The sequence below is a fragment of the Callithrix jacchus genome, chromosome 5, assembly GCF_049354715.1.
Source record: "Callithrix jacchus isolate 240 chromosome 5, calJac240_pri, whole genome shotgun sequence".
Classification (NCBI taxonomy): domain Eukaryota; kingdom Metazoa; phylum Chordata; class Mammalia; order Primates; family Cebidae; genus Callithrix; species Callithrix jacchus.
Window position 1 is genome coordinate 55199524 of NC_133506.1, and position 14666 is coordinate 55214189.

The window sequence follows — 14666 nt, forward strand, 5'->3', positions numbered from 1 at the left end:
GGAGTTTGAGACCAGCCTAGGCAACATAGTGAAACCCTCTCTCTATAAAAAATACAAAAAGTTAGCCGGGTGTGGTGGTGTGTGCCTATATGGTCCCAGCCACTCTGGGGGTTGAGCGTGGAGGATCGCTTGAGCTGGGGAAGCAGAGGTGGCAGGGAGCCAACATCATGCCACTGCACTCCAGCCTGGGTGACAGAGGTACACCCTGCCTCCAAAGAGAAAACAATTCCTCATCTCTATCCCTTCCCACCCTAAAACCATGCAGAAGCCAATGACAGTTGGACCCCATTGTCTTTGGGGCCTAAGTACAAGATGAAGCTCTTGGCATTGGAACAGCGCATGCGAGGAAGTCAGACCCATGGGCACCCTCCAGCCTCACCTGCCTCCCTCCTCATCACTGGAGTCTCCTTGGCACTCTTGGAGATGATCTCATTTGTTTATTAGATGAACTTGTTCATGGCCTAACATAGTAGCCACTAGCTACATGTGGCAATTTAAATCTACATAAAAGATTCTGTTTCCTCAGTTGTACGAGCCACATTTCAAGTGTGCAGGAAACATGCAGCTGTGGCTGCCATACTGGATAGTGCAGATCTAGAACATTCCATCCCTGCCAACAGTTGTGCTGGGCAGTGCTGCTTGGACTGTAAGCTCTTCTTGGCTGTGCCACCAGTGCTGGTACTGTGCTAACACCTGGCAGTTCCCCAGTGAATGCTGATGGTCTGGATGTGCCAGAGTGATTGGTGTGGTCTGGAGCTCTCCTGCAGGAAGGGACCCTCAGGCTCCCGAGTCTCATCATCGCCTCCTCTGAAGGGGTGAACACCCAGCAGAGAAAATTTCCTGTCCACACAGGACTCGTTTCTTTCAATTCAGGGAGCTTTCCCAGAGAACCTGCAATGCAGCATGCTTGGCTCTTGCCAGAAGGGCCTCTATGGCCAAGAGAACAATCAGCTGCAAGGAGATTTTTTCCCTGGAGCTAAATAAATGGGTCCAAGTCCTGACTCAGTCGTGGACAAGCTGTGGGACCTTGGACAAGTCACTTTACCTCTCTGAATCTCAGTTTCCTTTCATGTAAAATGATGGTCATTACTGTCCTTAGGTTCAGAGTGAGTGAGGATAAGTGAGCTGTTAACAATGACTAATTTTTGGGATGCAGCTTTAGGAGGCAGACACCTCCCACAACATTCTCCAGTCCCCTTGGGACAATTCCATCTTTTTTAACAAAGTCATGGCGGCAGTGACCACAGTGATTCATGCAGTGGGGAGGGGGAGGAGGAACAGCCTGCAGGTCCGCCCCAGCCCTGCTCTGTGTCTGGCTGAGCTGGTCAGCCTCTCTGAGCTCTGTGAAATGTAAGAGGACTGATCTGGCTAGGGGCCAGTCAGGAGTCATGGGCGCAGAACAGCTTCAGGAACCAGGGCCATTCCCAGAATGGTGGAGGAAAGAGAAGAAGGGTGCCGGTTCCTGCTCCGATTCTGGACTTTGGGCTGCCTGGCTCTAACAGGCTTTTCCCCGACACTTTCCCACTCTTGCCTTTTGTGGAGGCTGTGCCTCCCCATCCCTGCCTTCCTCTCCAGCCCCAGGTTCACCCTGCCTCAGATGCTGCTCCCCAGCTCCCTTCCTGCTTCCCTAGCTCATGACTGGAAATCTCCTAGAGTCCTCCCACCTCCACAAGTTATTCCCTCTGGTCTGGTAATTATGGGAGAGGACCCTCGTTGTCTTGAAATGGGATTTGAATGTGCATTTTGGGGGGATTGTTTTATTCTGATGAGTTTGTTTCCTTTGCAAGTGTATCTTTAGGGAAGGTGCTTTGTAGGGGAGGGCACCTGTCTGAATGACACACATGAGCCATGTTAATGCTCGTCCTGTGGCATGGCCAAAGCATGCTGGATGGGATGGTGCAGAGAGTGAGTGTGTCCCGGGCCTTCCCCAGGGTTTCAGCCAGGGCAGCATTTATGGATGGATGTGAAATGACACAGGAACAGAGGCAAAAAGAAGAAGTTTGACTATAACCAAGCGTATTAGATAGTTTGAGACCTTTTGTTACTGAATTTGAGAGCTGGATTCTATTCCATGCATGAGAAAACTGTTCAGCACAGGGCATCATACTGCAGTGTCTGCAGGACCAGGACTCCTTCCTTGGGTGGGTCAGCGTGCATGCCTGGCGGGGCAGAGCTGCTTTTCGCCACGTGGAAATGTGGGCGCAGGCTGGCAAGATCATCCGGGTTTGTTTGTTTTTTTTTCCCCCCTTAGATGAAGTCTCTCTCTGTCGCCCAGGCTGGAGTACAACCTCTACCTGCTGGGTTCAAGCAATTCTCCTGCCTCAGCCTCTCGAGTAGCTGGGACTACAGGCGTGTGCCACCATGCACGGCTAGTTTTTTGTATTTTTAGTTGAGACAGCGTTTCACCATGCTGACCAGCATGGTCTTGAATTCCTGACCTTGTGATCCACCTGCCTCAGCCTCTCGAAGTGCTGGAATTACAGGCGTGAGCCCCACCGACCATCCTGTTTTAAGAGCAACACTGGGAATCCTGGTTTTTATATGGGATGTGTATTAGGTTTTTGTGTTGCTGTAAAGAAATACCTGAGACTGGGTAATTTATAAAGTAAAAGAGGTTAAATGGGCTCACCGTTCTGCAGGCTGTACAGGAAGCATGGTGCCAACATCTGCTCCTCGTCAGGCCTCAGGAGGCTTCCAATTATGGCAGAAGGCAAAGCAGGAGCTGGCCCATCACACAGCAAGAGTGGAAGCAAGAGACGGATCAGGGAGGGAGCTGTTGTGACCGTTTAAACAACCAGATCTTTGTGAACTATCAGAGCCGGAACTCCCTCAGCACCAAGGGAGGGTAGCAGCCCATTCATGAGGAATCCACCCCCATGAATGAAACCCCTCCCATCAGGCCCTACTTCCAACATTAGGGATTCCATTTCAACATGGGATTTGGAGGGACAGACATTCAAACCCTATCAGATGTGATTTTTAAATATTGCAACTTTGTCTATCAGGGATTGGGTTGACTTTACATAATAGAAAACCTAAATGACACTGGCTTAAGAAGACAAAGGTTTTCCTCCCACCGGAAGTCCAGGCAGCATGTTGGCTTCCCTGTTGCAGAGTGGAATGCTCAGTGATTTTCTTACTGATTTCTGGTTACGACATAGTTCCTTCACCTCCAGCAACAAGTACATTTTCTAGGCAGGACAAAGAGGATAGAGAAAGGCACGGGATTGTCCATCTGCCAAGTTTGACATTGCCTTCTTGGGAGCCCTGCCCAGTGGCACCCACTTATACCCCCTTGGCCTGAGGGCATCAAATGGCTACAGCTGCCAGGGAGCCTGGGAAGTATAGCTGTTTCTTTTTTGTTTGTTTGAGATAGGTGTATTGCTACCCCTAACGAGTAGGTTCAGAGGAAGGGGAAGATGGGAATGACTATCAGGTAGTGAACTACACTCTCTGCCATATCAGCTTTAAAAAGGCACCATGTGGTCGGGTGCAGTGGCCCACAACTGTAATCCCAGCACTTTGAGAGGTCAAGGTGGGTGCATCATGAGGTCAGGAGTTCAAGACCAGCCTGGCCAAGATGGTAAAACCTCATCTCTACTAAAAATACAAAAATTAGCCAAGCATGGTGGTGGGTGCCTGTAATCTCAGTTACTCGGGGTGGGGTGGGGACTGAGGCAGAGAATTGCTTGCACCCAGGAGGCGGAGGTTGCAGTGAGCCAAGATCTTACCACTGCACTCCAGCCTGGATGACAGAGCAAGACTCTATCTTAAGGGAAAAAAAAATCACCATGGGACCAAAACAAAACATGTCTGGGAGCTGCATGTGGCCTGTAGTTGCCCTTTCAAACCTCGGATAGAAAGAATCTCATGGGAAGACTGAAGAAGTTTTTATGTTTTGTGCTATTACTAAGAAATTAAAAGTTTGACTAAGATGTGTTATCCAAACCTAAACATAATGTCTATTGGAATTTTATTTAACAATATTTATCCAGGGAACAAGAGAGGCTGGGTCACTGTTCCTCACAGAGCCCATCATCTGGTCAGTGATCAACGGCTGGAGTGAAAATATTGTCAACTCTTGTTATAAAAGGAGCCATCATACTTCCTTCTATTGAATATTTCTCTAAACCCTTGAGGTGGGATCAGAAAGCTAGGGACGCTGAGTAAGCAGCCCGGGGTCACATTTCTAGAAAGGGGTGGCTTGAAGAGGAGCTTGAATCCAAGTGAGTCTGAGGCCCAGCCCACCCCTATCTGTACCACCCAGCTTCTGCCTCCCTCATCCTGCATCTTAAGGGAAAGTGGTCCTCTGTCCTTTACATGGAATAGAAACGTGTGTTTCACCCCCATTCCTGGCTCCAGACATCTAGCTGACAGATGTATACATACCTGTAGTCACAAAAACACACAGAGGCAGATGTACTCTTTCATTTCTCAGTTCATTTAACCAAAATGGCCACTGGGACAAGATTTATTTATTGAAAGTCAGGCAAGGTGATGGCAGAGAATCAGCTGTCTGCGGAGTTGTTGAAGGTCCCGTCTTTAATGGGCTGGGGCTCGTGTTCCTGTTTGTTAAAGCAAGTTATTAGGATGGGTAGCTTGGCAACACACCTTATCTAATGGGCACGGTGTCTGTAGACTTTGACATTGATTGGTTGGCAGCCACGAAATGGATCTGCCCTGCACTGAAGGAACAGGAGCTGTGGCTCTGCGACTTAAGAAATATATTTATTATCCATACTGTGCTCTTGTTTGTAATGCGACCCTTTTAAAAATCACCGCTGGTCTTGCAGTACTCTTCCTAATGAGTCGAATTGTTGTATTGTTATTGCGTTACTTTTTGGTTCCATTACCTCTTGAAAGTTTGTATCCATAGGTAGAAGAAATTGTTGCCTGATTATAATCACTGGCTCTGGGATTTCAGTGAAGTCAGGAAGATATGCCAAAAATGGTCTTTCTGCTTCCCTTTGGCAGGAAGGCAATGTCTCAGGCAGCCCTACTCCTGGGCTGACTATGTTTCTTGAGTCAAGTGGTTGCTGACCTTGGCACATTTATTGGCCGGGTCTTTTGTACAAAGCTCTTGAGATCCAATGACCTCCATGGTGTCAGGACTGTCTTGTCACCTGTTTTTCTGGGGTCTGCCTGGCCCATGCCCCACATTCTTTATTTTCCTGTTATACTCTATGTACAACCAGAAATACAAGTTCTCCATCGAGAGGGGTCCTATAGAAGTGTTCTTTCTGATCAAACTTACTTACATAAAAAAGAACATGACTTAAAAATATTAATAATGTAGTGGTGGCAATACACAGAAATATGGAAAGAAACCATGAAGGTAGTGCTTGGAAGACACAGGCATGCCAAAACCCACAAAGCTGGTGTACAGGTTTCAGTGAAACTGGGAAATGCTGTTGTAAATTGCCATCTTGGTCTTGTGGCCCAGTCATGATTGCTTATCTGTCTGCTGGTGTGTTAAGCGTTACAGTGTGCACACAGCATGGTGTGGGGGTGAGGTAAAGAGGTGTGGTGCATCCGGGAAGCTCATGGTCTGGCTAGGGGCATAACATTTTCACAAGTAAAATGACAGGACACATAAGTAATAAGTGCCAGACCTCTCATACTTGTCCCCTTCTGTGCTGTATCGCATTCATTCTCTGCCAGGTGTCACATGCTTCTGCAAAAGCAATCTCCAGACCCCATTGAGCTTTCAGTCATTGGGTTTCTGAAGGCTGGCAGGGTCGATGGTCCAGGCTGGCTCTTCTCCATGCATCTCTTATCCTTCTTGGCCTGCGGTGTTTGTCCTGTGCAGTCGTGAAGATACGTGGGACCTCTTAGGGTCTAGGCTGGAAACCTTCACTTATGCTGATTCTATTAGCCTATTGGCAAACTTCAGGTCAAAGGGAGGGAAATATGCTTGACCCCTTTGGTGATGGGAGCAGGAAAGTCATATGTAGAAACAGGTGAGGTGGAGAATCGGGATCAGTCTTGTAATCTACATATTAGGCTTATTTCCCTATGTAGTCTGTGGGCTCCTAGAGTTGGAACCATCTTGGAATCTCTTGCCACCTCTAACAGGGTGGTGCCTTGACATTGGAAGCCAACAGACAAGGTCTGTGGGGTTCTTGCAGATATGTGGACTCTGGTGTCAGACTGCCTGGGTTCACTGTGTGGCTTTGGAAGACCTACCTAACATCTCTGATCTGCAGTTTTCCCATGTGCAGAATGAGGATTACTTCATTTATGTTAATACCTCCTTAGACAGGCAGTCATGATGCTGAAATGAGATGATTTCTGTAATGCCTTTAGCATACTGCCTGGGACACAGGAAGACCCTGGTCACCATGAACTAGCGTTAGCCTCCTCCTATCATTGTGGAGAAGCTTCCACCAAAGGCCGTGTCTTGGTGGATGAGGGCAGGAGGCTCTGCTCTGGTGCAGTTTTGAGGCTCCCAGATGCCCTCATTTCCCTTTGATACAGGAGGGAGGGTTTTCCTGGCCTGAGCTGCTGGGTGATATCGGGCATCCCCCTAGAACTTCCTTCCCTCATGCTGTACCACCCTGGAGCTGGTTCGGGAGATCACTGTGTATACCAGGAAGCCCCCTAAGGCACTGCATCCTGGTTTCCTAGTGGGGGAGCTGACTTGAGGCAGTCAGAACGCTGAGTTGGGTGAAAGACCCAGGGTCAAAGGTGGAGTTTCATTCCAGCTGGGACATGAGGCTGTGGCTATGCTAAGCTGAACACAAGTGCCTGGGCTCCTTAGGGTTGCCTTTGGGCTCAGGAAGGAACCTACACATGGATACTGAGCTAAGGGAGCACTGGCTGTTTGTTCTGTTTAGTTCTTTCCCCTAATCCTTGCAAGTAGCTGGTTCTGCTTTGATGTAAAATAACAAATGATTTAGAAAAAAATTTATAATTCAGCTCATTTTTTTAAATGGGAAGGGTGAGTATTGGAGCACATTTAATACCTTGCCATGTGGAGTGAGCTCAGCATGTTACCTGTGCTCTCATTCACTTGGGCTGGCTCTCCCCTGGCTTCCCCCACTGGGAATTTAATACAGCCTGTCTTTTCCTTAAGATCATTACTTCAAACAGTGTTGACATTTAAATGTGATTATTTTCCTGTAATAATTTTCCAGCCCTTTCTACTTGGGGAGCATATTTGTGTCCTTTTTCTTTAGGGATTCATGTTTTCCAGCTCTGCCCTGGGCAGTAGAATAGAACCATGCTCATAGTAGGTGCTTGGTAAACATTGACTGACTCTTGAGTACAGAGCAGTGACACCTAGCACCCCTTCTTATACCTACTCCCATGTTCCCATAAGAAAAATGAAAACCGAGGGGGGAAGAACCCAAAACAACAACAGGAAACAAAGAATTCCATGATGGCTTCAGGTTAAACAGTCTCACCCTGCTGGAAATTCCTGGAGCAGTGAGCAAGCCAGTGGGCAGGAGCCCGGGCGTGGATTATCGGGACTGTGCATCACTGAAAGTGGGCCCACACATTTGTTAATAATTGGTCTCTGTGTGGTTTTAAAAAATTAACTCGTAACAATTTATTCCAGAGGGATATTAGTGTAGAGCAGCTGTTTTCTTATAGGAAAAGAGGGATTCCAATCATTATTTTTCCTGTTTTGTTGCACTGATACTTGCATCTTGCCTGGGGAAAACTTTAGCAGGGAGGAGGTGGGAGTTGTACCTTTAGCACTCAGGGGCTCAGCTAACATTTCACGGGGCTGACATGCTGGGTGCCTCTAGGTGCAGAAAGGAAATGAAGTGGCTTCTGCTCACAACTGAGAACCTGAGTAGAAAAAAGAGACATCGAAAAGATGCGTGATGATGCCATGTCGCTCATGGTACGTGTCATTCCTCCCTTCATCACTCCTTCCACCCCTCCCTCTGTCCTCCTTCTTTCTCCTTCCCTTCTAGCAAATTTACTGCCTATGATAATGCCAGGGGTGAGGCTGGGCTTGGGGAATAGCACAGTGAGCAAACCTGCTGCCTCATCCCCATGGGTGGGTAGTCTGCTGGGTGGTGGGCTTGGGTCATACCAGCCCACAGATGAATGCCCCATCCAGCAGTGGGGAGGATTTCCTGAAGCCCTGCAGGCCTGTTGAAGGGTTGGCATGTCTGGGCATCTGAGGGAAGGGTTCACTTGAGTTAGGGCCTAAAGGTGGCTTAGAATTAATAAGCCCAGCAGGGAAGGAAAATGTGTGCTAGGCTGGGAGATTGGCAGTGAAAGGTCAGGAGGTGGGGGCAGCTTCGGCTGGGCCAGAGGCAAGAGAGAAGCAGGAGTATGGCTGGATGGGGCTGGAGGGGAGCTGGAGGGGAGTTGGAAGCTGACCAGGTGGGGCCTCCTGGACTGGGGAGGAGCTTATCTGTCATGAAGGAACCATGGGATGTCTGAAGAGAAAAGTGTGAGTGTGTATGTGTGTGAAGTGTGTGTGACAGAGAGAGACCAAGAGACAGTGTGATCAGGCACATTTCCAAGCCATCACTCTGGCTGGCCACCCCAGATGGAAATGGGTCCCAGGAAGGCAGCAGAGTGAGACCAGGGAGGAGGGTGTGGCAGCGACAGTGTTGGGGGACTGGGCTGGGGGTTTGCAGAGCTCATTCAGAAAAGGAGCTGGGACTGCATTGCCCAGAGAAGGGTCTGTGCAGGAGAGGAGGCTCAATCTCAGCTTGGAAGGGAAGGACAGGATGGAGAAGGGAAGGGTATCTGCCATGAGGTGCCTATGTGGTGTCTGGGTACCCCATGGTGCAGCTGAAGGCTCTGCCCAGGACCCTCATGAGGTGAGTGCAGACACCCCAAAGGCTGTGTGAGAGGTGCTGTCTCACCCTGAGCAGACTGGGAGCCTGGACCTGTTTGGAGAGACTCTGGGGTAGTGCAGGACACCTGGAGCAATTGCCTGGGGTGTTCTAGGATGAACGGTGCTTTCTTCTTTATATGTGAGATGCTGGAAAATGGGAGTTGGATGTGGATTCCTTAGACAGAGTTTCTTTTCCTGGAACAATGGAGCAGGCATGCTCACAGAAGTGGGTGCTCACTGAGTGCTTCCCGTGTGCTTTTCCTATTGTGAGCAAATGTGGAAGGGAGAATTGTTATATGAAGACCCTCCATGACCCATGTCTGGTGTAGCCCCCTCTCCTGAGTGTGGGAGGGACCAGTGACTGTGACGGGTTTCGCCCCCATGCCTAGGCTATATTATATGCACAGTTGGCTTTAAGAAAGTGTAAGCCTTGGTGGGCCTGCCCTAATCAGGTGAGCCTTCAAGGGGACAAAGTTCTTCCTGGAGATTGAGATTAGAAGCACAGGATGGATGCAGGGGATGCTGGTTTGAAGATGGAGGGGACTATATGGCAGGGAATGTGAGTGACCTCTAGAAACTGAGAGTGGCCCCTGCTGGTGGTCAACAGGGAGACAGGGACCTTAGGCCCACAGCTGCAGGGCTCTGACTCTTGCCAACAGCCTGAGTGAGCGCAGAAGTAGAGTCTCCCCTGGAGGAAAGATGAGAGGGTACCCTGGCTGACACACCTGATGCCTTTGAAGAGTACTTAGATTTTGTAGACTGTCCATAAAGGACGGGTTGTCTGATGTTTCCTTCTTATTAAATCCAGTTTATGAGTTTTTGGTGCAAATCCCCCGTAAGTGATAATTTCAGCCTTTCAGACCCTGAGCAGATAACCGAGCACCCAGGCTGATGCACCAATATCAGCCTTTCAGACCCCAAGCAGAGGACCCAGTCTTGCCATGTCCTGACTTTTGACTTACGGAACTGTGAGTTAATAGGTGGGTGTTATTTTAGCCACTAAGCTTATGGTTTTGTGTTATGCAGCATTAGTAAACTTACATGAGAAGGGAAGCTTATTGCTTCCGTATTACAGGGGAAGGCCTCAGGCTCAGAGAGGCGAAGGGATCATCTCAGTCACCTGGCTGTCCTGACGGAGCTGAGGTGCAGCCAGACTCTGATGCTTCTGCTCTGTGCTGCTAAGTTTTCAGATCTGTGAAATGGGCTGGTCATGGCATTGTCCTGAGGCTGCAGGAAGGATGGCATGGAGGCTGTGCCTGTGAAAGTGTCAGGGCCTTTTTGACTGTTGTCACCCTCCTGTTGGCACACAGGACCTGGCGGGCACCCCTCCAACACCCTTCCTGGCTCCTCACATTCACCCTGACCCTGATGTGTTTCCATGGCTACCTGGTGGCTTTAGTAGTGTGACTCTCAAGCTGGCCCCATATCCACTCCTTTGTATGTGTATTTCTGATTTGCTTTAAAACATTTTTAAACTTTTCACTTTGAAATATTTTAGACGTCTAATAATATCACAAAATAGTAAAAATAACTCCTGTGTACCTTTCACCTATATTTCCCAAATAACATCCTACTTAAGTACAGCGAGTCGTCAAAACTAAGAAATTAGCTTTGGTACAATACAATCAACTCATCTACCGACCTTACCTGAATTTAGTCCATTTTCCTGTTAATGTGCTTTTCTATCATGTGATCCACCCAGGATCCCACGAAGCATCCGGCCAGCATGTCTCCTTAGCGTCATCCCCCAAAGTGAGGCGGTTCCTTAGTGTCTTTCATAGCCTGATGCCTTTGAAGAGTGCTTTTAGTTATTTTGTAGACCGTTCCCAAATAAGGGGTCGTCTGATGTTTCCCTCTTCTTAAATCCAGTTTATATGCTTTGGTGCAAATCCCTCATAAGTGATGTCGCTGCAGACCCCCAGGTTAGTTGTCCCGATCCTGATGATGCTGACTGTGGGTGCTCAGCCGGATGTCTCTGCTCCAAAGTTAACACTTTCTTCCTCTTTGTAATTCGTCAGCGTTTTGTGGGAAACTCCCTTGAGACCGTCAGACGTCTTTTCTCATTGCACCGTTTCCCGCCCTGGGAATCCCCACCTGCCAGTGGTCACGGTGGTGCATGTTCAGGGGTAGCTCACTTTCCATTATTTCTCTTAAATGTATTAGTGAGTTCCATTACTCACTAACAAAGGAAAGCTTCCCCCACCCTTCTATGTATTTATTCACCTGTTTTCTTACACCCGTGTGGACGCCTGCCTGTGTGTTTATTCTGTGGAGCAGAGTCCGCTGCTCTCATCTTCTTGGTGCTGTAAGTGTCCCAGATGTGGCTACTGGGAGCTCCTTTGAGTTGGAGCCTTTGCGGGTGGAGAGCTCTTATCATTGTCTGAGCTCTTTCTCGCTTTCTGGCAGCATAAGACGCTGCAGGCCCCCAGGGCCTCACCTCTGCTGAGATACCTACTGTGCAGAATTTGGGAGGGTGGCTGTGGGGGACTGTGCACTCCCACACCTGCTTTTCCCTCATCCTTGCACATCCCTGGGCAGGTAGCTATTTGTAGGTGAGCACCCAGGTGCACACAGACCGATTCCCCAGGGAGCAGGTGGTGGAGCTGGGGCTTGCCCAGACTCTTGCTCTTGCCCTGTGGAAGGACCTATGAGTTAGACCCCACACAGGGCTTAGGTGGGGCCATGCCAGGCAGCCTGTGGCACATCTTGGGAACCATCCACAGTGTCAGGGCTGGGAGCATGGTCTTGGGACATGAAACATGCCCCATTTTTCTCTGTCTTCTGGGGTTCAGGCATATTTCTGGTCCATGATGAGATCTTTGCCTCCTTCCTGTCTTTCTTGCCCTCATGGGTGGCCCAGAAACCTTTGTAGTTTCCCACAGTGGCCTTCCCCAGGTAGGCGCTGACTAGCAATGGCAGTCCAGCCTTCTCGCCTGCCTCAGTGGCAGGAGCTGCACACAAGTGACAGGAAGCACAGGCCACTGGCCCCTGGGGAGGTGTGGAAGGCACAGTGAGCCATATCTACCACTCACAGTGTACCAAGCTGGTAAAGAGTTTGGGGGCTGCAGAGGACAAAGGAAGGGAGGTCACCTCTACAGAATCACATGGTGCTTAGTTTGTCTTTCCTCTTCCCTCCCCACTCCCCTTCTTTCTTCCCAAAAAGAAGAGGCAGCTCATGGGAGAAGCACAGCCTCTGAGACTCACAAGCAGATCTTTTAAGGTCAAACTTGCCATCTGTCTTTTAGGTGATAACCTTCATTATAGCTTTTTCAGCTTATTTTTGTCAAAATTCATTGGGAGAATGAATCATTGAGTGTGTGTTCATGTGTGTATGTGTGCATGTTGGTGCATATGTATATGTGCATGTGCAAGTGTGTATGTATGTGTGTGTGCATGTGTGGGTGCTTCCCCTCATTTTTTTGTGAGGTAACTTCCCCTCATTTTTTTTGAAAGGCTGAAAGGGACTCAGGGTCAGGGTGGTGGTGTTTCCCTTCTGCAGGGAGCTGGAGCCGATGTGCCTGGCTGCCTGGGAGCTGGCCTTCAGGTCAGGCTTGAGCCTCAGCCCTACTGACTGTGCCTGGCCAACCTCTGTCTGTCCTTTCATCAGGCTGTGCCTGGGGGTCCTCCTCTATAAACTCAGGACAATGCTAGTTCCTACTCCTGGGGGGCGGGGTATGAGCTCCAGATGAGGCACGTGACCTCTGCAGGATTTTGACATTACAGTAACGTAACTGTAGTTTACCTACTGGTAAATGCTCTGTTCATGTCAGTAGAGTAGAAAGTGCTGGCCTTGATGACACAGCAGCCATCTTATGACTTGCGATGGGCGCTGAGTCTTAGGAGGAGGCTGCCATGAGCCTGCTGTGAGGGGTACTCCCTGTTTGCTGGGGAGGCCCAGAGATTGCTGTGGCATGGTCAGCCACCTTGCTGCACACAGAGAGGCCGTGTGTGTCTCTTGACCCTTCAGCTCCACAATGGACATGAGGGCGACCAGGGGTCAGAGACATCTCAGGACCTGAGCCAATCGCTGGCTCCCATCTGCCCCTCTGTCCTGGGCTACTGAGGGAGCCAGCTCTGGCCAGGGTTGACGATTCCTGGCACCCACCAGGAGATGTGCGTCCTGTTTGAAGGCTGTGAACTGCTATCCAGAGTGTCTGGGCTTATCCTGTTGGAGCAAAACCCCTGGGCTAATATGTCATTCCTCTGTAAAGTGTATTTTGAGGAGGGCTTATACAAGGATTCTAATTTTACAGCAGCTTTGACCAAAAAAAAAAAAAAGAACCCAAATCTTCAGCAAACACTCAGAACCATGGTTCCTGTATGATGCATAGTTTCAAAAACACTCCCCCACCCCTTGGAAATATAGGGAGGGAAGGGAAAATAAATGCTTTTTGTGGGAGGCAGGAGCATTATTGAAAAAAACTCAACAGGCTTTTTAAAACTGGAAAAGTAGAACACGCACATGTTGAAAAATTCCAGGGTGGCTGGAGACAGGATGGGTGGAGGAGGCGTGTCAGCTCCACATGGATCAGGCTTGGTCCAGCCCATGCTATGACCTGCCAGCTGTCTGCTTCTCCTCTTTGGCCTCAGTTTCCTCATCTATGAAGTGGGAATTATAGTTGCATCTGCACCGTGCAGTCATTGTGGGGGTTAAATGGTATGATCTGTCACATGCCTATCACATGTATGTATTTAACGAGCATCAACTGTCTTTTCCCTGAAAAGCAGGTCTCTCTGGTTGTGTACTGTCTCTTATTCCAGAGACAACTAGCGATGGATTTCTCGTGTATGCTTTCAGGAAAATTCTGTACATTCTTTTCTTTTTCTTCTTTGGTTTTTAGCATAAAGGGAAGCATATGCAAGCTCCTGTTCTCTGCCTGGCTTTTTCCTCTTCAAACTGTATCTGGGGGCCATAGATATGACGTTTGAAGGATACGTGAGCATGGACCAGATGAAGCTGGGGTGGGGACAGTGACCACTGTCCCTGGCAGAGGAACAGAAGATGTGGTGGCCCTGTGGTGGGAGGGGCACTCTGTGAGCATGGGCAGAATGGCTGGTGGGTGGGGATGGCGAGGTGACCCAGGCCTGCCACGCGGGACAGGGAAGACCAGGTTGAGGATTTTTGTCTGTATCCTATGGAGTAATGGAGAATTGCTGATGCTTGTGGGACAAAGGATGACCCATGGATCTGGGACTCAGAAAGGTCACCCCACTTCTGCTTTGGGGCCCATAGGTGTTGTGTAGAGGGGGTGGACCTGCTGGCAGGAGAAGCAGTGGCAAGTAGATGGTTTGGAGGGTGGGGACACAAGAGTGGGAAATAGCTGGGGCAGTGTCTCCAGAGGGTGGCTTTCTTTGATGCGGGCCTGGAAGTTGGTTAAAATTGCCTCTCTTTTGGTGCTCTCCTGAGTGCTTGGATATTTTGATACACAGGTCATTTTTCAAGTACAGCATGTACCAACCCCTATGTGACAGCACCCCACAGCCCCTGATCCACTGGTGGCCTGCTTCACACCCGCTCTCTGCTGGGGTCTCTGTCCTCCTGGGTGGTCTTCTAGAGCAGGGGTCTCAAGCTTTAGGGTGCATGAGACTTGCCTAGGGTCTTCTGTATGCAGCATGCTGGGTCCCTTCCCAGAGTTCCTGACTTGATGCATTTGCCATGAAGCCAGCATGAACATGCATTTTTAGCAAGGGTTCAGGAGCTGCTGATGCTGCTGGTCTGGGGACACCCTGCTCTGGAGACTAGAAACATCTTCGGCCTGGTCTCCCTCCCGCATTGCTCCTGTGTAGCCTCCTGGCAGCTGGGTGTGCAGGCTGGTCCAGTGCAGTCACCTCTGTCCCTACCCAAGTGGTCTCTGGCACC

The 14666-nt window shown here is 49.4% G+C and overlaps 1 protein-coding gene across 8 annotated transcripts in view; it reads left to right on the plus strand.

Annotated features, from left to right (window-relative positions):
• The window catches only part of PHACTR3 (phosphatase and actin regulator 3), a 283717-nt gene that overhangs the window by 32260 nt on the left and 236791 nt on the right, over positions 1–14666 (plus strand). The window contains exon 2 of one of the 8 annotated variants that reach the window (XM_078372040.1): positions 7755–7852. The exons of the other annotated variants lie outside the window; for them this stretch is intronic. The gene's annotated coding sequence lies outside the window, so the exon portion shown is untranslated. The remainder of the gene's footprint in view (positions 1–7754; positions 7853–14666) is intronic. 8 annotated transcript variants of the gene reach the window in all.